The sequence below is a fragment of the Portunus trituberculatus genome, chromosome 40 (assembly GCF_017591435.1).
Source record: "Portunus trituberculatus isolate SZX2019 chromosome 40, ASM1759143v1, whole genome shotgun sequence".
NCBI lineage: Eukaryota > Metazoa > Arthropoda > Malacostraca > Decapoda > Portunidae > Portunus > Portunus trituberculatus.
In genome coordinates, this window is record NC_059294.1 from 24,842,648 (window position 1) to 24,865,948 (window position 23,301).

General features: G+C 45.7%; 1 protein-coding gene and 1 non-coding gene across 2 annotated transcripts in view; one reads left to right on the forward strand and one right to left on the reverse strand.

The window, feature by feature from the left end:
- LOC123516064 (Ig-like and fibronectin type-III domain-containing protein 1) overlaps positions 1 to 23,301 on the reverse strand; it is a 402,917-nt gene that overhangs the window by 366,506 nt on the left and 13,110 nt on the right.
- On the forward strand, positions 22,177 to 22,247 carry Trnal-caa. Its single transcript has one exon. It is a non-coding gene; the product is annotated as a tRNA-Leu (tRNA).

Sequence of the window (23,301 nt, forward strand, 5' to 3'; positions counted from 1 at the left end):
AGCATCTTTAAGACAATCTGCAAAGGAATTACATACTCGCCTCAGAAAACGAAGCATGGAGAAGTGGACTGTAAAAACTTCATGAGAAAACCTATGAACAACAGAGAATATTAAAGTTAACTTCTCTGAGGCGATAGAACAGAAAAAAAAATATATAAAGAAAATCGTGAATACAAGTGAATAGCAAGAAAGAGTGCCGAGGTGAATAAAACACGAGAATTCAAGATGGGAACAGGAGGGCGCGGGGCAAGGTGAGCATGCAAGGGGCCGAGTGAGTGTGGAGGGACCGAGTGAGTGAGCATCGCCAGGTGCGCCAGCAAAGCAACAATCACCACAAAGCCGCTGCCTCTTCGCTTAAATCCCCAACTCTGCTCAACATCCGCTGCAAACTGTCTTGGCATATCCACGTCTGCACAGGCCATGCCATCCCTCTCCCTGATCTCCGGCCGGGGTGGGGGGATGTTAAGGGGAGAGGGAAAGACAGAGGGAGGAATGAGGACGGTAAGAGTAAAGGAAATTCGTTCATTTGGCACAGTTGCAGGGCCTGGTTTCCTAAAAGCGGCCTACTACACCACAATAAATCTCACGTAGGCACCTTCGCCACACACACCACCACACGCCCATCATGCATACTGTAATGGAGGCAAAACAAGACTCCACCCATCCGCCACAACACGAGACCTGGGGTGACTGGCGCCAGGAAGTGACAAGTGACGAGTGGCGGAGTGTTGCGAAAGACAGTTCTAGTGCACTCTCGCCCCCTCAATTCAGCCGCCGCCGTCACCACCACCACAACCATAACACACGCATGACGCCCTCCAGTGGTCATTAGCACTTCCAGGTGTGATGCAACGGTGTGTGTGTGTGTGTGTGTGTGTGTGTGTGTGTGTGTGTGTGTGTGTGTGTGTGTGTGTGTGTGTCCAGAGAGGGAAAGGAACAATAACATCTTCCATAATTCAGTATTGAACGTACAAATTGAGGTAGGCAAACATAACTATATAACATCCATTTATAAATGCTCGTACATATAACATGGAAAGGAAAAAGAAAGCACCAAATCCCAGGACACACACACACACACACACACACACACACACACACACACACACACACACACACACACACACACACACACACACACACGGAAATAATGAGCTCTGAGCTCGCTCCGCAGGGTAACGTCTGGCTGTCTCGTCAGAGACTGCAGCAGATCAAACAGTGAAACACACACACACACACACACACACACACACACACCGCGTAGTGTAGTGGTTAGCACCCTCGACTCACAATCGAGAGGGCCGGGTTCGAGTCCCGGTAAGCGGCGAGGCAAATAGGCAAGCCTCTTAATGTGTAGCCCATGTTCACCTAGCAGTAAATAGGTACGGGATGTAACTCGAGGGATTGTGGCCTCGCTTTCCCGGTGTGTGTTGTGTGTTGATGTGGTCTCAGTCCTACCCGAAGATCGGTCTATGAGCTCTGAGCTCGCTCCGTAATGGGGAAGACTGGCAGGGTGACCAGCAGGCGACCGAGGTGAATCACACACACACACACACACACACACACACACACACACACACACACACACACACACACACACACACACACAGGGAGCGCCAGACCACGAAGGGAAGTCACACGGGAGACGGGCTGACAAGACTATACCAGCCACGCACTTCTCGCTCTCTTTACCCAGAAGGAGAAAGGATCTGTGTGTCGTTCTCCTCCTACTCCTCTCTCTCTCTCTCTCTCTCTCTCTCTCCTCTCTCTCTCTCTCTCTCTCTCTCTCTCTCTCTCTCTCTCTCTCTCTCTCTCTCTCTCTCTCTCTCTCTCTCTCTCTCTCTCTCTCTCTCTCTCTCTCTCTCTCTCTCTCTCTCAAGCACAGATGACGAGAAAACGAGCCAAGTCGAGCCTTTCCTGTCGGAACGTAAAAACCTCAGGATAACTTTTCGATTTCAGAGGACTTAGGGTGCGTCTCATGCCTCCAAGACGGTCTTCTGTATACCCCCATGATGGCAGGCAGACAGACAGGCAGAGGCGAGACTAGAGAAAGGGAGGCGACAGGGAACCAAGAGGGGGAGCAGGAGGGAGCAGGGAAGGAGCAGGGAAGGCATCAATGGCGGCTGATCACGAGTTGGTCTGCGTCCACTCGCTGGTGTAATCAAATCGACGCGAGCTACTAGTCACCACCTGAGCGTCGCGGCGTGCATAAAGGCGCCGCCAGTGAGGTGGTGAGGCGGCTGATTGCTTGTATGCCTGCCTGCTGAAGGGAACGTGCTGTGTGTGTGTGTGTGTGTGTGTGTGTGTGTGTGTGTGTGTGTGTGTGTGTGTGTGTGTGTGTGTGTGTGTGTGTGTGTGCTGGTGTTAAATGACCGTGATAATTTTTTTTACAGGACAGTGGTTGTGAGAGCAATTCAAAAAACTAAATTCGCTTCTCGCGTCGGGTTCCAGCACAGCCCAGACAAAAAAGAGGCTCATCAGAACAAAGTTACGCGGCGTCGGCATGAACTAATCAGCTCTCATTTTAAATATAAATCAATCCGGTCCTCCAATAACTCCCGGAACTTTTAAATGATGATGTCCGCGGAAAACAAGCCTTCCCCTCTGAAATGTTTGCCTAAACGAATCGTAATAAATATGTGGACTTCCAGCGTGACATTTATTTTTAGGTAATTTATTCTGGCATTCCATTACGTGGATCGCTCCGAGTAGAATAATAACCTAAGAATGGTGCCATTTTTCACTGTCAGGTCTGTTGCCGTCCTCTGCGTCACAGTCCCTATTCTGTTCCGGCACTTTATGTATTTCATATACATTACGTGTCTTTCGTTCGAGCAGCAGCAGCATCCTTTTAACTCCCAAGGTTAAACTTGTAGTTCGCCACGACCCCAGTCATGCAGGGTCTGCTGCCACCCTCACTGGCCGCATCATTATTCTCCTTCGGTGACAACTTTAATCCAGATCCGCATATTACAGAAAACGCCTCAAAACCACCACGTGTTGAGGGAGAGAGGGAAGGAAGGAAGGAAGGAAGCAGGATGCAGCGGCCTTCATGCTCCAGTTCGCCTCGCACGCCACGTCTGCCAGGACAGGTCGGCGGAGATACGGGCGCAAAAACAATATCTGTGAGACGTGCCCAGCGCCACATGCAGACACTCGCCGCCGTAGAGCTGCGCCCAACAATAAAAGCGACAGGATATGCAAATATGTGAAATATTCAGGCCCAGCGCGGTCCCCTTCTGTTGGTGAAACGCCGTGCCAGGAAAAGTCCACAGCTTGTTTTCTTAACCTGCGCTGTGTTGGGAGTTGATGCAGTGCTTCCAGGACAGCCCTGCCCCAAACCTTTCGATTTCATGCAGCTTCGGAAGTGTGTTGTTGTTGTCACACATAGTCAGGAGACGAATCGAGACATTGCTTACTAACACCCAGCCACCGCCCCGCCTCATGCTACAGAAAAGACTAAAAAACAACACTGACCAATACACCATCTGTGTCACCTACGTGTTTTCAGGTCACTTTCTTTTTTTCATGATAACATCTACCTTTATTTTTTTTTTCATGGAATTGGGGGAATGGCGCCCACACGCCTGTTGCTGTCTTTTTTTCTTCCTAAATAAAACACCAAAATACAGACCGTCGTTTTAACACACACACTGTCCTTTATTCTTATACTGGAGAAAACGTTCCTTAGGTAGCTTTACTTCAAGGGGCATCTCTCTGGAAATCGTATTTTCCTCAATATGCAAAATACTTAAATAATTCTCCCATTGAGCCTAAAATCACCACATTACGGCACGAGTTGGCACGGTCCCACGTCCCCAAATTTACGCACCCCTTGCTCCCCTTCTCCCAACTTCCCCACCAACCATACACCCCGATCCCCACCCTCCATCCCGATGCCCCACCTTCATCCAAGCCGCTCAGTCAAGTGTGAGCACCGAGCAGATCGAGGAGGGAGCTGCTCAGGCTATCCAGGTCACAGCTCAGCCTGAAAGAGGGTCACACCTGCTGATTCCTTTTATAATACCCTTTATCTGCAGACTCGATCACTAATTATTAACTTCCACTCAGGTGTTTCCTACTTTGTCCTCCTCCTCCTCCTCCTCCTCCTCCTCCTCCTCCTCCTCCTCCTCCTCATCGTTCTTCCTACTCCTCATACTCTTTCTCTTTCTCGTTGTTTTTTTCCTTCTCCTCCTTCCTTTTTGTTTTTTCTCTTTACCTTTCTTTCTTTGTCCCCTCTTTTCTTTTTCTACTTTTTTGCCTTTCTCTTTTTTCCCTTCTTCCCTCTCCTCCTCCTCACCGTAGTCTTTTTTTTTTTTCTTACATCAGCTATCATTTTTCTTCGTCCTCGTCCTCCAGCTTCCTTTCTCAGCCTCCTGCTTGAATTTCCATCTCTGTTCCCCTCCCTCCCGTCTCTCAACTTCCTCCTCTTCCTCTTCCTCCTCCACCTCCCGCTTCTCCTATTGTTACTTTCAACAAATCCATCTGAACGGTTTCTCGTCCTCTCACTAACTTCCATTTTTTTATCTGTTATTGGACAAAGGGAATCTATACATCACTGGAAGCTCTTCATCACGGTATCTGTTCCCTAACACTGCCGCCACCACCATAACCACCTACCTTTTTACCAACCATTATCACCACCACCACTACCACCACCACCACCACCATCACTTACACAACCATCATTATTATGTAGAAGTGATCTCACCTGAAACACTAAATTCAGCCACACCAATCTTCGTATGGTCACACCAACACCACCTCCACCTCCACCACCACCACCACCACCACCACCAGATACTACTCCACCAGCACAACCGCTAACAATCTCTACCTCCACATCTCATCCACTTCACCACACTCCACTATCCGGCCGTAGTGAAGGGAAATCCACACGCCTAATGCTCTCCTTCATCCCTCTCCCATTACTCTCCCACTCTCCCTCCCAGCCTGTGCCGCCGTTTCTCTCCTCTCCCACCCCACAGGTCTCGCATATCGGCAATTCAAGACCACATTTCATGCCTCCCAATACGGCCCTAGCACAACCCAATCATACTGACAAATGAACGTCTATAAATTCCACCTCGACCACAAACTTTAAACACATCATTGTATACCTTCTCTCTTCCATCTGCCTTCCTGCTTCAGCCTTCCCCCCACCTCTCTCTCTCTCTCTCTCTCTCTCTCTCTCTCTCTCTCTCTCTTGGCGTCCCTGTCCCTTTCCTCCTCTCTTTTCCACTCTCCAGCCCACACCCCCGGCACGCGATGCACACATTTCGCACGCTCTCCTAAGTCAGGCACTTCGATTACGGTTCTGTCACTGCCTTGGAAACATGCCTCCTCTCCCGCCACCGCCGCCACCGCCGCCACCGCCACCGCCACCGCTTCTCACGCCTCCCTCGCCGCCGCAACAACTTGGGTTCCTCAAAAGCTAGCAATCAGGACCCGCGTCGCCTCGTGTAATGGTCGTAGGTTCCCCTTTTATGCCGGTATGGAAATAGGGGGAAAGCGGTGAATTGAGACACGTTTGGTTCCCTCGGCGCCTTATTCAGTGTTAGAATGTTCCTCCTCCTCCTCCTCCTCCTCCTCCTTAGTACAATAGACGCGCTTCGCCCATTTCTATCAGTAAATATTAAGCGTTGTTCAACAGACCTTCACTTCAGGGTGGCTGCGCAGACCAAGGTGAGCGCAAGGTTGGTGGTGCGCGGATTAGCCTTGAGTCTGAATTTAAGGCTGAATACACGGACCTGTCATGTGTGTGTGTGTGTGTGTGTGTGTGTGTGTGTGTGTGTGTGTGTGTGTGTGTGTGTGTGTGTGTGTGTGTGTGTGTGTGTGTGTGTGTGTGTGTGGAGCTGTTTGAATCGGTTTGTTTAAGAGTTCCCCTGATTCTCTCTCTCTCTCTCTCTCTCTCTCTCTCTCTCTCTCTCTCTCTCTCTCTCTCTCTCTCTCTCAGTACAAATTCCTCTCCATTCCATCGGTGCGTCATTCCAATCACATTCCGGCGGCAAACACGCAGTGTGGATGGACTGGACACTAGTGGCGCGCTAACCGATGGCCGCACTGTGCATTTGTTCCAGCCAGGCCGCGTGTTCAACAAGTATTTACACATTTGCTACAATAATTTCGACGCCGCAGCAATAATGATCGTTCAGCAGTCAGGAAAACCGCTAGGAACACCATTTTAGCATCACTCCCACCGCTACTATTACTATCAGCATCACCACCACTACTAACATCACTAACACCACCCTAACTATTACCTCTATAAGGCCATTCCTAACTGCAAGATACCTATCCATTACCGCTTGCAACACTACCACCATCACCACCAATACCACCATCCTATTCACCATCATTACAATCAACTCCAGCTGTAAACATCCACCACCACCACCACCACCACCGCTACCACTAGCAACGCACCACCAACACAACAATTAACTTAGGAACGAGTTTTGTTACATATCTTTACTAATACACAAACACATTCCTATGCAAACTTAACACATAATTACGTATTCAAATAATTAAGGTCGTTAATACACAAGCACGTTCTTATAATTCCACCTCTAGTTACTCTATTAACATCATCATCACTGCCACTATCACCAGGACCACTACCACCACTACCACCACCACCGCCGCCACAGCACGCCACACTAACAAGCTTGACTCGCACCATTAATTTTCATCAAGCCTGTTGTTCTGCCACTAAGGTTTTGATTACACGCAGGGAAGAAGATGCACAGTATTCACTCAACAATGTCAGTGCAGATTTCTATTTAATTCCTTCAGTACCATGACGTGTTTTCATATTCATTCTGGTTATTATTTGGTGATTCCATACAGCTTCAGAAAGTTATGAGGGGATTAAGATAGTGAAGGCTGTGGCCATTCATTTACTGACCTCCATAGACCCTTGCTAATGTAAATAGGGTAAATTAAATAGTCTAATGATACAAAGCTCAAAGTAAAAATGCGTCCCAGTACTGAAGGGTTAAGCTTAGGCCAGGGGCGTTGGTAGGTGAGAGTTACTTAGTGTGAGCTGCGTCAGGTTAGGTTGGATGGATAGGTTAGCTTCAGGAGTTGAGTTAGCTGAGGTTTGATTAATTTGTGTGAGGTTATATTGGGTTACCTCAATTTTGATTAGGCGAGGTTTTGGTTAGGTTATGTTTAACCCCTTCAGTACTGGGACACATTTTTGCCTTGAGATTTCTGTACGATTAGACCATTTTATTTACATTAAGAAGAGTCTATGAAGGTTAGAAGATTAACAGCCACAGTCTTCAATATTCTAATCCCTCACATGAGTTTCTTAAGGTGTATTTTAAATTGCCAAATGTTAAGCAGAATGAATATGGAAACGAGTCATGGTACTGAAGGGGTTGAAATAGGATTAGGTTAGGATACAGAGGGTTATATGCTACGTTAGGTTAAACTAGATTAATAGGTTGAAGTGGGTAGTGTTGTATTAGGTTGGATGAGGTTTGAGTTAGCTTTGGTTAGGTTTTATTAAGTAAATTAGGTTAGGTTAGGTTAGGCAGTTACAAAACCAAAAACTCCCTGCAAGATTTTCCATTAGCTTTCATCTCTTGCTAAAGCCCCAAAGACGGCCACGATCTCGCTCCTAAAAGGTAATAGACTTAAACTAATTAGCTAATCAATCACAGTTCACCTCATTACCTTAATTAGCTTCTTTCTTCCCGTTCTTCATTTTTTAGTCTCATTTTAGAGCGGCATTCAGAGGCAACATTTTTTCCTTCGTTCATTTTAAATATATTCGTTCTGTTCTGCATTGTGTGACGAGGACAAGTACGGACGACACACACACACACACACACACACACACACACACACACACACACACACACACACACACACACACACAGTAAGAAAATATGTAAAAAGATTAATCAAATAGTATGAAATTTGCAGCCTCCCTCCTAACGAATAATTGGCAGTCACGGTGGCGGGAAAAGAGCGAGTGACAAAATTAACAAATTGACAGGTGGCGGCGTGACTCCTCTCCTGCCTCCGCCCTTGTCAGTATGTCACACCTCTCACTTTGTATTTCTTCACGCTCACCCTCCTCTCCTCTCCTCCTCCTCTCTCCTTCTCTTCAAGTCCCTTTTCTTTCCCTCTCCAAGCCACTGTGTGTTTATTTTCCTTTTCTTCTTTTTTTCTATGGTCATATTTCGTTGTTGTTTTTTTTCTTGTTCTCTTCCACTATTCATTCTGTTGCAGTATTTCCTGTTTTTTTTTTTTTTCTCCTTCTTTCTCTACCTACTCTTCCTCCTCCCTTCCTTTTCCCTTCTCTTGTTTATCTTCCTCTTCCTCTTCCAGCTACCATTATCACGTCCTGCCACGCCTAATCCTATCACTCCTTGCTCTGTTTCACTTCATTGTCACCTTACCTCACCCTGCCTCACCTCACCTTAATCCACCCTCACGACACACGCTCTCTATCCCGCCCTACCCTTCGCTGCACACCCACACACACCCATCCAACACACCCACTCCTCTCCATAACTCTCCACCGGTCGTAGTTTATAGCCTGTTGCAGCCTTCCTTAAGGTCCGTCCACACTAGCGGGCAGTGCACGCGGGCAGAAGCGAAGCGTTTGCCCGGCAACATTTTCTCTGCCTTTGCCCGGCTGCAGACGAGCAAACTGCTCGTTTGTAGACAAGAGATTTCACCGGGCACTGCTCGCCATGCCCTGCAGTGCGCCACTGCCAGACATACGAGGTTACAATGTTGGCTTTATGTTCATGACTGCCAGTTTGCCAGTCTCTACACCAGAACATCATGTCTACCTCTCCGTCTTTTTCTCCACTTTCTCCTTTTTCTTTTTCTGGGTCAGCAAAAGTATAACTCAGCACAATAACAGCTTTTTGCGGTCCTTGGTTCTCATGCTGTCGTACCGCAGTCTTAATCAGATACACGGATCCGCTGCTTGGTTGTACGGGTGCTCGCCTCTGACTGAAACAGGCAAGCGTTGCTGTGTGGACGTCGGTTTCTGTGAGCACGGCGGGCTTTGCCCGTCACGGGCAAAGCCCGCCGTGCTTTGCCCGCTATCAACAAAAGCCCCCATAGAATCTCCCTCTGCCCCTCAATTCCCCCACAATCCAAAGAGCCCCCCACTCACTCCCCCTTTGCCGGTTCCCATTTTCTGTGGATTGTGGACAGACCATTATCCTCCTCCACAACCAACACTCAACTCTGTCCCATTCCCTGGCGCTCATTAAGGTTCAGCGTGCGTTTTTTGCCGACATCGTGCGCGTCAACCTCTCTCTCACACAACCTGGCTCAGTATTTATTTATCTGTTTATTTATTTACTCATTCTATCTTTTGTTAGGGCTTGGGGGGGTTTAGTTATTTTCTTCACGCGGCGCACCAGTTATAGTATAGTTGTTTGTTGTCCCTTCCAGTGTGTGAGTGGTTTGAAATTTGTACAAACTGTTTCTGCTTTTCAATGTGGAAATCATGAATACGAGACAGCTTTGTTGGATTTTTCTTTAGATAATTTTTTTCTCCCCTCTCATGTGGCGCACTAGTTGGTATATGAAGTTGTCTTTTATCTCTCTCTCTCTCTCTCTCTCTCTCTCTCTCTCTCTCTCTCTCTCTCTCTCTCTCTCTCTCTCTCTCAAGCGTGTTATTTAAAATTTGCCTCATTATTTTTTCTGCTTCTGATGCGATAGACCAGAAACAGAGGCAGATTTTCCTTTTTATACACCGAAAAGGAAGAAATGTTACTTGTACATTTTATTTACGGTGACGGCGCAGTGGCAGTGAAGATACAAAGCGAGCAACAATTGGGGGTTTGCTTGCGTGACGTGCTTTATAAGATTAGTGATGTCACAACCCCCAGGGGACGAGGAGACGAGGAGACGAGGAGCGTGTGAAAATTGCTTTGTGTCACCTGCCCCGGAAAAAAAAGTGATGATAACCTGGTTTTGAACTTTTACCGGTTAGTAATTACTGGCACGCTTTACATTTCAACACCCGAGGCTGTGAAGCATGTGGCAATCTGGTGCGATATTAAACAGCATCAGGATACGTATGTAATTACACCTCCAACCTCCTGCTCGACCTGCCCGCCATTATCACTTCTACTGCTACCTATATCACTTGCTACTGCTACTACTACTGATGCCGCCGCTCCTGCTGGAATATAGCTAAATCTGCTGCTACGATGCCTGTTATACTGCACCATTACTAATATCACCACTACCACTACTGTAAAAATATTACTACTACTATTATTACTACAACTACTGCTACTACTGCTACTACTACTACTACTACTGCAACTACTACTACTATTACTACTATTACTATACAGCTACTACTATTACTACTATTACTACAACAACTACTACTACTACTACTACTACTACTACTACTACCACCACTAGTCTCTGCAACTTGAACACTCTTCGTCTTGGTAACTTTCTTTTTCTCTCTTTCTTGCTTCACCTGTTGTTTCTTTGATTTTCTCCTACTACTATAAAAACTACTATCACTATTATCATTATCAATACTACTACTATCACTATCACTACGTAACTACCACCACTTCTGCTGCCAATACTACGGTTATCTGCTGGGAGGAGTGAATCAAGTAATACGAAGGCCATGGAACCTGTGAATCAGCCCCAAGCAGACGCAGAGAGAAAGGTTTAGTGTGGGAGATATTTTGTGCTGTGTGTGTGTGTGTGTGTGTGTGTGTGTGTGTGTGTGTGTGTGTGTGTGTGTGTGTGTGTGTGTGTGTGTGTGTGTGTGTGTGTGTGCGCGCGCGCTCGTTGCTTAGCAGCTTCACATAAGACAGGACTCACTTGTGTTGCCCCGGTGTCGGCATTTCTGATTCGTATGCTGTCATATCGCCTTGCACACTCCTCCTCCTCCTCCTCCTCCTCTTCCTCCTCCTCTTGAGCCCCATTCCTCCTGTATCCATAAGCCAGCGTAATTTTGGCAGCATTTCTCCAAGATTTTCGCCTCACTTTCTGGCCCTCACAGCGTTCTGCCATTAGCGGCCCGGCGGGAGGGACGGAGCAGCCTTCCCCCTCAGAGCCGCAGCGCCATCACGAGCGTGGCTTGAAGTACACTCGTCCATTAGCGGCTCATGGAGGGTGTATTAGTCATGTAACTTATGCTAGCTTGGGTAATGCCGCGGAGAGAGAGAGAGAGAGAGAGATAAAAGAGGATTGTTCAACTGTACGTACATGTCTTGAGGCAGCACCCTAGATAGATACAGGAAACACTCACGCCTCATCCTAGTGCTGTGATACGAGTCGTGAGGAAAGATACGAGACCTACCAACTCACGCACGAACTCACGCATTCATCCAGCCGTGTCGTGAGCCATCAGTCTCTTTTTCACTCTCCTGTAAACCTCAAGACAGCAAGACATGCAAATTCTAACAGTGGAAATCAGTCTCTGCAAGTTAATAACCCTTCCCCTTTGTAACTCTTTCTCAATTCTCTTTTTCCTGCTTCACCTTCTTTTTATTCTTTTTTTTATTTTCTTTCCCCTTTTGCTTCCTCTTCTCCATCGCTCGCTCGGTGTGATAACATTAATCTTCATCGCTATTTCCCATTGGCTTGTCAAAAAGGGATGTTCTGAAAAGTTACGCTACGAGGCACCTACACACGCACACATGCACACACACACACACACACACACACACACACACTTCCGCCCATTCCGTGTGGCTCTAAAATATGCTCTCTGACACTTTCCTCTGACGGTGAGCTATATCTTTTCTCCTTCCTTACTTCCTTCGTGGCTTCCCTTTGATATTCGTTACGTAACCCGCGGAAAAGGTGTACACGAGTCAACAATTATCGGGCACGAGGCTACGCCCTAAGCTTATTTACCCTCCCACGTGAGCACACAAACACACGCACGCACACACACACACACACACACACACACACACACACACACACACACACACACACACACACACACACACACACACTCTTTCAGCATAAGAGTGTAAAAAATACGCTCAAGAAATCGATACCAGGCGCTACTACCACCTAGAACACACACACACACACACACACACACTACGACACCATCAGAGCCATCTGGCGAATGTAAAACGAAACGAAAATTCTCTCTCTCTCTCTCTCTCTCTCTCTCTCTCTCTCTCTCTCTCTCTCTCTCTCTCTCTCTCTCTCTCTCTCTCTCTCTCTCTCTCTCTCTCTCTCTCTCTCTCTCTCTCTCTCTCTCTCTCTCTCTCTCTCTCTCTCTCTCTCTCTCTCTCTCTCTCTCTCTCTCTCTCTCTCTCTCTCTCTCTCTCTCTCTCTCTCTCTCTCTCTCTCTCTCTCTCTCTCTCTCTCTCTCTCTCTCTCTCTCTCTCTCTCTCTCTCTCTCTCTCTCTCTCTCTCTCTCTCTCTCTCTCTCTCTCTCTCTCTCTCTCTCTCTCTCTCTCTCTCTCTCATACAGCAGCCCACCTTAAGATGTCAGGGACAAGCAGGTGCGACAAGACAAAGGTAGGGACAAGTGGTGACCTCAAGCACCTGTCTCTAATAATTAAGAGTGAGAGAGAACGCCAGGTGAGTCAGGTAAGTGATGTTTAATGAACTGGTGGGATTTTAAGGTATGAAGAGAGAGAGAGAGAGAGAGAGAGAGAGAGAGAGAGAGAGAGAGAGATTTATAAATTATTCCTTAAGTCCGGATAAACCTGAGTAAATGTGTGTGTGTGTGTGTGTGTGTGTGTGTGTGTGTGTGTGTGTGTGTGTGTGTGTGTGTGTGTGTGTGTGTGTGTGTGTGTGTGTGTGTGTGTGTGTGTGTGTGTGTGGAACCTAACTCTCCGAAACAATGTTGTAATATTCTATACAGGCGTGAGATATACGTGTACGATTTTACACTACTGATAATTAAAAACGACTAGCTACCGAATGAACACTGAAATTTGAAAACGGAAGGGCGACACAATCACTCACTCACACACACACACACACACACACACACACACACACACACACACACACACACACACACACACACGTTCATCACGGTAATTGAAACACTCTGGCTTGCTTAGAACCTCCAGCTCCTCGTACAAACACGCCGAGACTTCATATGGGAGAATCTTCGTGTTTGCTGTCCAATATTTGACGGTGGTGTTGACGGAGGAAGAGAAGAAGGAGGAGGAGGAGGAGGAGGAGGAGGAGGAGGAGGAAGAGGAAGAGGAGTAATGATGTTCTCTCATACTCTGAGACGCGACGCTGAGAACAAAAAGTAAGAAGCGGAAAAAAGGAGTGAGGAAGAAGATTGCGGTGTGAAAATTGGAGGAGGAGGAAGAGGAGGAGGAGGAGGAGGAGGAAGAAGAAGAAAAGAGAGAAGGCCTTCGCTCCTCCAGTGTTATATGGCGAGGTGGAGGCTTCTTGCGTCTCACGAAGTAATTATAATATGACACTGTGGTAAAAGTAGGTAAGAAAGAGAGAGAGAGAGAGAGAGAGAGAGAGAGAATACGAGATACCAGTTATAACCGTACCACGAGTAAAAGGAGGGAGGGAATGAAGTAAATGAGAGTGGGTTAAGTGAGAGAGGGAATGAGAAATTATAATGCAATACCGCAAAACAGAGGAGGAGGGTAAAAAAAAAAAAAAAGACGATATGAGAAAGAAAGACGAGTGAGTGACGCAGGTGTTGGCGGGAAAGAGGAGCGCGAAAGAGGAGGAGAGGAGGAGAGGAAAAGAGGAGAAATAAGAGTAATAATAATTCTAAACTACAAAGAGAAATGAGAGAGAGACAAGAGGAAATGGAAAATCACTGGGGAAAGTTAGGAGAGAAGTGAGGGAAAGGCAGAAATAAAGCCAGGTAGCGTGTATGCAGGAGATGTAGCAGGAGTGCCAGAGATGAGAACTCAATGGTGAGGGAAGAGAGAAGGGGAAGAGCAAAGGGGAAAGTAGGGGAGGAAAAACAAACGCTGAGGAGGAAGACAAGCCAACAGAGAGAGAGAGAGAGAGAGAGAGAGAGAGAGAGAGTACCGCCCTTCAGTAATAAGACATGTGACACAAAAATACGGGATTGGATTCATTTCACTTCCATCAACTGACACTGAAAAAAAATCTATAAAAAATGTTAAAAGGAAAGAAAAGAAAAATCATGAATCAGCTTTTGTGTGAGAGAGAGAGAGAGAGAGAGAGAGAGAGAGAGAGAGAGAGAGAGAGAGAGAGAGAGAGAGAGAGAGAGAGGTCAATAAGAGGCCAGGCTCGCTCTAATAGGAAGGAAATGGACTAACAAGAATCATACGACAAATTAACAAAGGAAACTCGACGGCGTGTGTGTGTGTGTGTGTGTGTGTGTGTGTGTGTGTGTGTGTGTGTGTGTGTGTGTGTGTGTGTGTGTGTGTGTGAGAGAGAGAGAGAGAGAGAGAGAGAGAGAGAGAGAGAGAGAGAGAGAGAGAGAGAGAGAGAGAGAAGAGAGATAGATTATAGAGAGAGACAAGTAGTAGTAGTAGTAGTAGTAGTAGTAGTAGTAGTAGTAGTAGTAGTAGTAGTAGTAGTAGTAGTAGGAGGAGGAGGAGGAGGAGGAGGAGGAGGAGGAGGAGGAGGAGGAGGAGGAGGAGGAGGAGGAGGAGGAGGATTTTTGTTGTTGCTGCTGCTGTTATTGTTGTCTTAAGATGAGGATGAATGAGGAGGATAAGAAGGAGGAGGAGGAGGAGGAGGAGGAGGAGGAGGAGGAAGAGGAGAACACGTACAAAGACGACGACGACGATATGAGAAACAACTTAAGACGAAGACGAAGACGACGAGAATAAGGCGAGGACAATGACGAGGAGGAGTAAGAAGGGAGGGGAAATAAAGGCCTCTCGCAAGACACCCAAGAAAAGAGAGAATTCTAATGAGGATGGCAAGGCTGAGGTAGTCCATTGTGCAGTTCGTCAGACCTACAATTGGGCCATAGTGGTTAAGGGCCCATTATCTACCCCCCACCTCAGCAGCAGGCAACCATTATCCTGTCCTCCCCCTCCCCTTCCACCCCATCAACCACCTCCTGCCCCCCCCCTTCCCTTGCCATCAGAACCACGCCACCCACTGTCTAGGAAATGGTGAGCGTTCATTCTATTCCACCCTGATTCCCCATACAATATAAGGTCAGGTGTAGTCTATCTCTCTCTCTCTCTCTCTCTCTCTCTCTCTCTCTCTCTCTCTCTCTCTCTCTCTCTCTCTCTCACCTATCTATCTATCTATCTCAGGTGTTGGCGGGGAGAGAAGAGAAAGAGAGAAAAAGAGAGAGAGAAATGGAGTAATAATCATTGAAAACTACTAAGAGGGAAGAGAAGAGATAAAAAAAAACAATAGAAAATAGAAAATCGCTGAGGAAAGTTGAAGGGAGAAGTGAAGGAAAGGAAGAAATAAATCCAGTCAAACAAATGAATTATCCTCCCAAAGTGCATTTTTGTTTTCTCTCATCAAAGCATCGCAACACTTGAAAACCTTTTAATAGAGTGTTTGCTTGTACGAGGTGTTGTGTTCAGTTACAAGCGGGTGTGCTGTTCTCCCTTAAAGTCTTGTTGCTGTTGTTATTGTTGCTGCTGCTCCTGTACCCTCGCTCGCGATATGCAACCAATCACTAAAAGTACTGCACAGACTCTTTACAAACATATAGGTCAAGTCAGGGTTAAGTTGAGTTAGTTAAGGTTGAGGTGAGGTGATGTGAGGTGAGGTGAGGTGAAGGTAAGGTAAGGTTTGTCAGGTTAGGTTATATTGCATTGCCTCTGACTAAATCCGACTTTTTTTCTTTTCCTTTTTTTAGCATTTGCTAGAGCCTATACCTCTCTCTCTCTCTCTCTCTCTCTCTCTCTCTCTCTCTCTCTCGTTTAGTCTCACCCCACCGCCTTCCTCTCTCCCACCCTATAGGCCAGGTAACCCAACACCCTCCACTCGCCCTCCACACGCTGCCACCCTCGCCGACACAACGACCACCTCGATAACCATCACCGCTTCCACAACACCACGCAACGAAAACCAATATCACCACCACCAACACCACCACCACCACTATCTACCACTACAAGTCACCCACCACCAAACCATAAAAACACTACCACTACCATCACTGCTATACATGTAAACACTATCACTCACCACCACCATACTGCCTACCACTACAAGTCACCACCATAGCAGACAGCCACTATCACTACCAGCACCACCATTAATACACAAACACGAGTAAACATTCACAACACTGACAGTCATCATCAGTACAATTACAGTCTTGGCAGCTTCCTTCTCAACAAACCACACGACGAAAATAACAATTCCACCAACCATTCTTCTTAGGCCGGGCCATTTCCTGATTGCCAAATACCGCGGTGGCTGTGTGGAGAACGTGGACTTGCTGTACATATGTTAAGCGTTAAACAATTCCGTGGTAATGTATTATTAATGGAGTGTGTAACGCTGATATTATGCCGCGGCCTTGCTTGGAGAGCCGCCATTTAGCGCAACGGGAAAATTTGTGAAGCTGGAGAGAGGAATTGTGTTGTTAGTCTTCCTTCCAAATGTTAGCACCGTCTGGTCGTGAAATAATGAAGTTTTAGATAATATTTTTTTACTTTCAAAAAGGCACCAGCAACTCAGTAGGACATTTTTTCTCTTTTTTTTTCTCTTTTTTTATATGCTCTACTGCAACTCATGTAAAAAAAAGGTACATTTCAGCATCATTCTATAAATGTAGCCAATCCCTTCATAGGTCGACAATCTGAGCTTGAAATATTGAAGGTTCTTTGGAATATAATGAATATATAAGCTTCCACTCCCAAGCTGTGTTGTGTTTCGGGTTCCCTCACCTTACCCCACCCCAACCTTTCACACCCCCATACACCCAGCCTCCCTGTGAAAGAAGTAAAATATCACGTGTCATATTAACAGAATGTGGGTACAAAAGGGAAATATGTTACAGCAAATTTAGCGACTGACAGCTACGCATTGGCAATTATTATTTTTCATCATATTTTCTATTTTCATAAATGGCTCCAGTATTTATCGGTCATCAATACTACGCGCTGTCGTATCATTTGCAGTATTCCATTAGTGCATTTGCCAGTTCCCCGTAAAATTTTGCCCCAGTTCGCTTACTAAATGTTAATGCTCGGATTCACACAGCATAGCAAAACTACATGCATAAAAAATTAAAACACCAAACAAATGCTGCAGGAACGAAAACACGACAATTATATATAATGTTGACCACACACACACACACACACACACACACACACACACACACACACACACACACACAGAGAGAGAGAGAGAGAGAGAGAGAGAGAGAGAGACACACAACAGTTATAATGACGCAGACAAACACATTAGGAGCCCTTGTGTCAGACCACGCCATAAACAGACACGCTACACGCACCGCCAGCAGGAGAGCATGGTAAGACAGACAGGCAAGGCAGGCAGGCAGGAGACAGGTAGAAGACAAGCGGGTAGAACTAGAAAGCGCGTCAAGTCTGAGTTCACTTGGGCTGAAAAACACCGTAACGCTCGGTAATAGGAGGATGGAAAGCGAGACACGCGAGACAAAGGCAGCGCGGCAAGGCACTAACAACCCAACACCACAGCCATTGTTGGGAGTCGCGCCCAATTGACTGACCCGATGACACACACACACTCACACACTCTCTCTCTCTCTCTCTCTCTCTCTCTCTCTCTCTCTCTCTCTCTCTTATACTTTCCCGTGAAGGTATCGTGCGTACACCTGAACGCTTCACAGGTAAGAGTGGGAGCCATCAGGTGGTAATTAAGGATGATGGTGACTGACGCGCGGCCTTATGGGAAGAAAACACGAGGCGAGTCTTCCAGTATTATAAGATAGTGACGACCACACAATAAACTGGACCACCGTATGTTAACCTAAGCTAACCTAACCTAAACACACAACAAACTGAAGCAGCGGAACGTAACATAATCAAACTTAATCTAATCACAACAAAATCAAGCATCTTACCTAACCTAACCTAACCTAACCATACCAAGCATACAATAAACTGAAGCACCTTACCTAACACAATCTAAACTAACCTAAGCTAACTACAAACTGAAGCACCGTAATCTAACTAACATAACGTAACTCTTGACCTTTTTACGTTACAAGGAGTCTGTCTGGTCAAGGGCGCACAAAATGAGAAAGAAAGGTCAGCTCATTATACCGCTACTAAAAGGTTAATTACAGGAGATTACAAAAAGTTAGGCATTCTAGTCTCAAAATTGCTTTGATATTCATCTTTAGAAACAGTTTGTAAGGAAGGAACTCTGACTCAAGTACGTATTCTATTTTATATCCAGGAAGGAACTCACGTGCTTTGCTTTACATCCAGGAATAAAACTCAGGAAGAAACTCGTACTTTGCATCCAGGAAGAACCTTACATCCAGGAAGAAACTCACGTACTTTGCTTTACATCCAGGAAGAAACTCACGTACTTTGCTTTACATCCAGGAAGAAACTCACGATACTTTACTTAATTTAAAAACCACCGAACCTAACCTAACCTTATCCAAACCTATCATTGCCCATCACTATACAATTCAACCTAACCTAACCTCACCTAACCAAACCCAACACAACAATCTAACTAAACCTTCCCTCACGCACCCAAACATAACATACTCGTAGCTTACACGTACTTCCACCTCATGTGACCTGACTGAACGTATTGTAACCTAACCTAACTTGACCTAGCCTCGAGCCGGGTAAGGAAAGGCATCATTAGCAAAGGCAGGTGGAGCATAATTCAAGCACAGGAATTACAAACATGAGTAAATCACAAGGGGACGCCGCGCCACTCACCCACTACTCGCTGGCAAGGCAAGAATCATTTCCACAAACCAGCAAGATATTATTACCAGCTGGAGAATAAAAAAAAAAACAGACACACACACACACACACACACACACACAACGGTAACATATTCATTAAACAGAGACGTCAATGTCCATGATTAATATTTGATGAGAAAAGTAAATCCTCGCTGAGACCATTTTTTATTTGCCTTCATTCCCTCATTTATTCTCTCTCTCTCTCTCTCTCTCTCTCTCTCTCTCTCTCTCTCTCTCTCTCTCTCTCTCTCTGTGTGTGTGTGTGTGTGTGTGTGTGTGTGTGTGTGTGTGTGTGTGTGTGTGTGTGTGTGTGTGTGTGTGTGTGTGTAATGATAATAATAATAATAGTAATAATAATAATGATAATAATTAGGTTTATTTGAATGGCAGCGAGTACAGGTACAGAGCAGAATATCCTACAGATTGAACATACTTACATATATATATATTCTTATACAACTCCCATGTTGGCACCTGACATATGGTGCGCGGCAGCTATTTATAGCGCCAGGATAAGCCTATAGCGGCCTAGGCCCCGGGGTGTGTGTGTGTGTGTGTGTGTGTGTGTGTGTGTGTGTGTGTGTGTGTGTGTGAGAGAGAGAGAGAGAGAGAGAGAGAGAGAGAGAGAGAGAGAGAGAGTCATTAAAGTAAGTCGCTCTGCTCTGCTTCGGATCGCCTTAAGAAGCGTGAGAAGACACAGGAATTATCGAGGAGAGATTGTGATCCTGCGCTCCCACGGGAAACACTGACTTTTTACACACTGACGAGCAACACTTGTCAATCCAGCAGCCATTATTGCACCACTACTAATAAATACCTCTCTTGTTTTTACTTTGTGTATATTAGTTACTATCATTACTGCTGCTGTGACTGCATGATGTTGTTGCTGGTGGTGGTGGTGGTGGTGGTGGTGGTGGTGGTGGTATTCAAAGCAAGAAAACTACAATATTCGTGTATCATTAAATAACACACAAATTAGAGCAATTATTTAAAACAGCAATGCATAACACGGTCACTTTGATGCTAATAATGTTTGCACGTTTTTTTATTTATTTATTTATTTTATTTATTTATTTTTTTTTTTTTTTATACTTATTAATGCGATATACGATACACAGTTAAGTGCATATTATAGGTGACTAGATGACAAGTGTGTGTGTGTGTGTGTGTGTGTGTGTGTGTGTGTGTGTGTGTGTGTGTGTGTGTGTGGTTGCGTTATTCATGTATCAGATTGCAAGCCTTCTGATTAAATCTTTTCCGCCACTTAATTCTTTGCAACACGAGAAGAAACCAAATCAGAGCTGGTGTTTGCAGAATTTATCCACACACTTTTATTTCCAGAGAGAGAGAGAGAGAGAGAGAGAGAGAGAGATTTAACATTCCCAGCATCACTGATATAGTGTGAACGAAAGCGTCAAGAATTTGGTTTATTCCTCGAGTTGCCAAGAAACAAGTAGTGGAGAAAATCTAATTAAAACCTCGTAATCTGATATATACCCGCTGCCTTTGTGTGTGTGTGTGTGTGTGTGTGTGTGTGTGTGTGTGTGTGTGTGTGTGTGTGTGTGTGTGTGTGTCATTAACGTTTAAATTACATCAAAGCGCGCAACTTTAATCATTCCAATTTTTTTATCTTTCTTAAAAAATGCAGTTTCCACGAAATTTTAACCTCATTCTTATCATAATCAGTACAACCACGATGAATCACAAGTACTGTCATACAACACATTAAAACAAAAAAATAAATAAACAAACAAATAAGAAACAAACACGTAATTAAAGACTTGGGAGCGAAAGAAAGCCACAAACTTATACAAAGCATGAAATCAAGGAGCAAGAAATAAAAGGAGGAAAAAGAGAGAAAAAAAAATAAACCTCCCACTATATGCCTCACACTTGACTAACTTTCCCACCCACCGCAGCGTGTCTTCCTTCGTCAGCTTTGCGAAGAGACAACTCCACCTAAACAGCAGCTAAGGTCAAAATAACCACAGCGTGCCACAACTCAAGACAACAAGCAAGATTACGTTATTACCTCCCTCTCCCTCTCTCTCTCTCTCCTTTGCATCTCTTCCCTCCTCCTTCATCTTTCATCTTCCCTCACACTTACTCTTCTTCCCTTGCTCTTCTCCCTTTCCCTTCCCATCTTCCCTAACCACCCTCATCCCCTTCGCTCACCCGTGTGCCTCTATTTCATAACCCCACGCCCTTCCTTTCTTCCTTCCTCCTTCATCCTTCATTCCTCGCCTCCCTCATCAGCCCGCGTCCTGCAGTCAGCCAGCAAAGCAGCGTCAGCAAAGCAGCGTCAGCAAGGCAGCGTCAGCAAGGCAGCGTCAGCACTCAGCCCTAACCAAGGTCATGAGAGAGGACACCCCTGAGATGGCTGCCTCGTGCTGCCTCCAAAGTTTTGCTCCTCGTCAAATTGAGGCCAAAGTGTTTGCCAAGACCTTACACACGCTGAGGAAATAACACTGAAAAAGAGCAAAAGGTCTTTGAGTGGAGGGAAAGAAGAGGTAAGTAAAGCAGAAAAAGACGAAAACCGTGAAACAAAAGACAAATGTGGTAAAGAAAGACAAAGGCAGTCAAGGTAAAAGAAATAACTAAACGGAGACGATAAAAATAGTTTTTCTCTCTCTCTCTCTCTCTCTCTCTCTCTCTCTCTCTCTCTCTCTCTCTCTCTCTCTCTCTCTCTCTCTCTGGAGGAACTGAAATATATACATTACTGAAATGTTAAAGTTTTAAAAGAAAAACTCGAAATAGTGGAACGATAAATAATGAGACGAATAAGATGGAAAATAAAACAGTTTATTTTTTTTTCATGAGTAATTAAATCATATGCATTATTGAGAGGATATACTTAATGCACGACTCCTAGCTGAATTGTATTTCCGTACATGTTTGTTCTTCCTTCTGTGTATATGTAAGCATGGTGATGATTCCAGCGAGTCTTCCTTCACGGTGTAATAAGTAAACTGGCCAGGAACGTAAAGCAAAAGGCAAATAGATTAACTTCATAGTCTTGTTTGATGAGAAGGTCCAGCTGTGTGTGTGTGTGTGTGTGTGTGTGTGTGTGTGTGTGTGTGTGTGTGTGTGTGTGTTTCTTCAGCAAAAGAACAAAGAGAAGCAACACTTAACATTTCCTTCCTGCAAGAGGGGAGCTGCGGTCATGGGAGCCGAGGGAGATGGAAGGCGGGAGGGAGAGAGGGAGGGGCATGGGAGATGAGATGACTCTTAACTTGACCTACTGACTTCATGTTTACTAGGTAACACGGCACTCGTAAAATACGTGAGAGACTGACATCCTTCCAACACACACACACACACACACACCGTGTAGTGTAGTGGTTAGCACGCTCGACTCAAAATCGAGAGGGCCGGGTTCGAGTCCCGGGAGCGGCTAAACAAATGGGCAATGTGGCCCCTGTTCACCTAGCAGTAAATAGGTACGCGATGTAACTCGAGGGATTGTGGCCTCGCTTTCCCGATGTGTGGAGTGTGTTGTGGTCTCAGTGCTACCCGAAGATCGGTCTATGAGCTCTGAGCTCGCTCCGTAATGGGGAAGACTGGCTGGGTGACCAGCAGGCGACCGAGATGAATTACACACACACACACACACACACACACACACACACACACACACTGACCTTTGCACCGCCATCTATTGACTCCTACACCGCCGTCGTCACCTTCACTCACCATCCTGTCAATGCTCTCCACATGCCAACAAACAGATTTATTTTTCCTCTGTCGCTAAGGACATTTGGGTATATTTTGTTACGTAACGATGCGGGTGTTTGGTTGAGAAGTGTTGTTGTGAAGGCTGACTCACACACACACACACACACACACACACACACACACACACACACACACACACACACACACACACACACACACACACACACACACACACACACACACACGACAAGGATCCCTTAAACATTTTTTTCCACTCCTTCACAATTCATGTTTCTGCTCCTTTTTTCACTGACAATTTTTCTTTACCGGAAGACTAGTAATGAATGTACATATTTTATCTTCCGTACTTCCTACCAGCATATATAGAGCTTAAATCTCCATCTCTCTCTCTCTCTCTCTCTCTCTCTCTCTCTCTCTCTCTCTCTCTCTCTCTCTCTCTCTCTCTCTGCTCCGTCTTCAGTCGAGTGGCTAAAAAGGAAGCTCAATAGTCAGCGTGAGGAGTGATACTTAAGATGAGCTCATTATGTAAGTGTTGACGGGCATGAAATAATGGTCTCATTGAGGTTACAGCCTCGCCTCGCCTCGCTTTGTGTTGCAGGAAGTGAAGCGGTTTTTGTGTTACCTATGTTGCTTGAGATCATTGTCTTAATTCATTAGAGTGAGTAACGGGCTTGTGTGTGTGTGTGTGTGTGTGTGTGTGTGTGTGTGTGTGTGTGTGTGTGTGTGTGTGTGTCTGGCTCTCTGTACCAGGCTG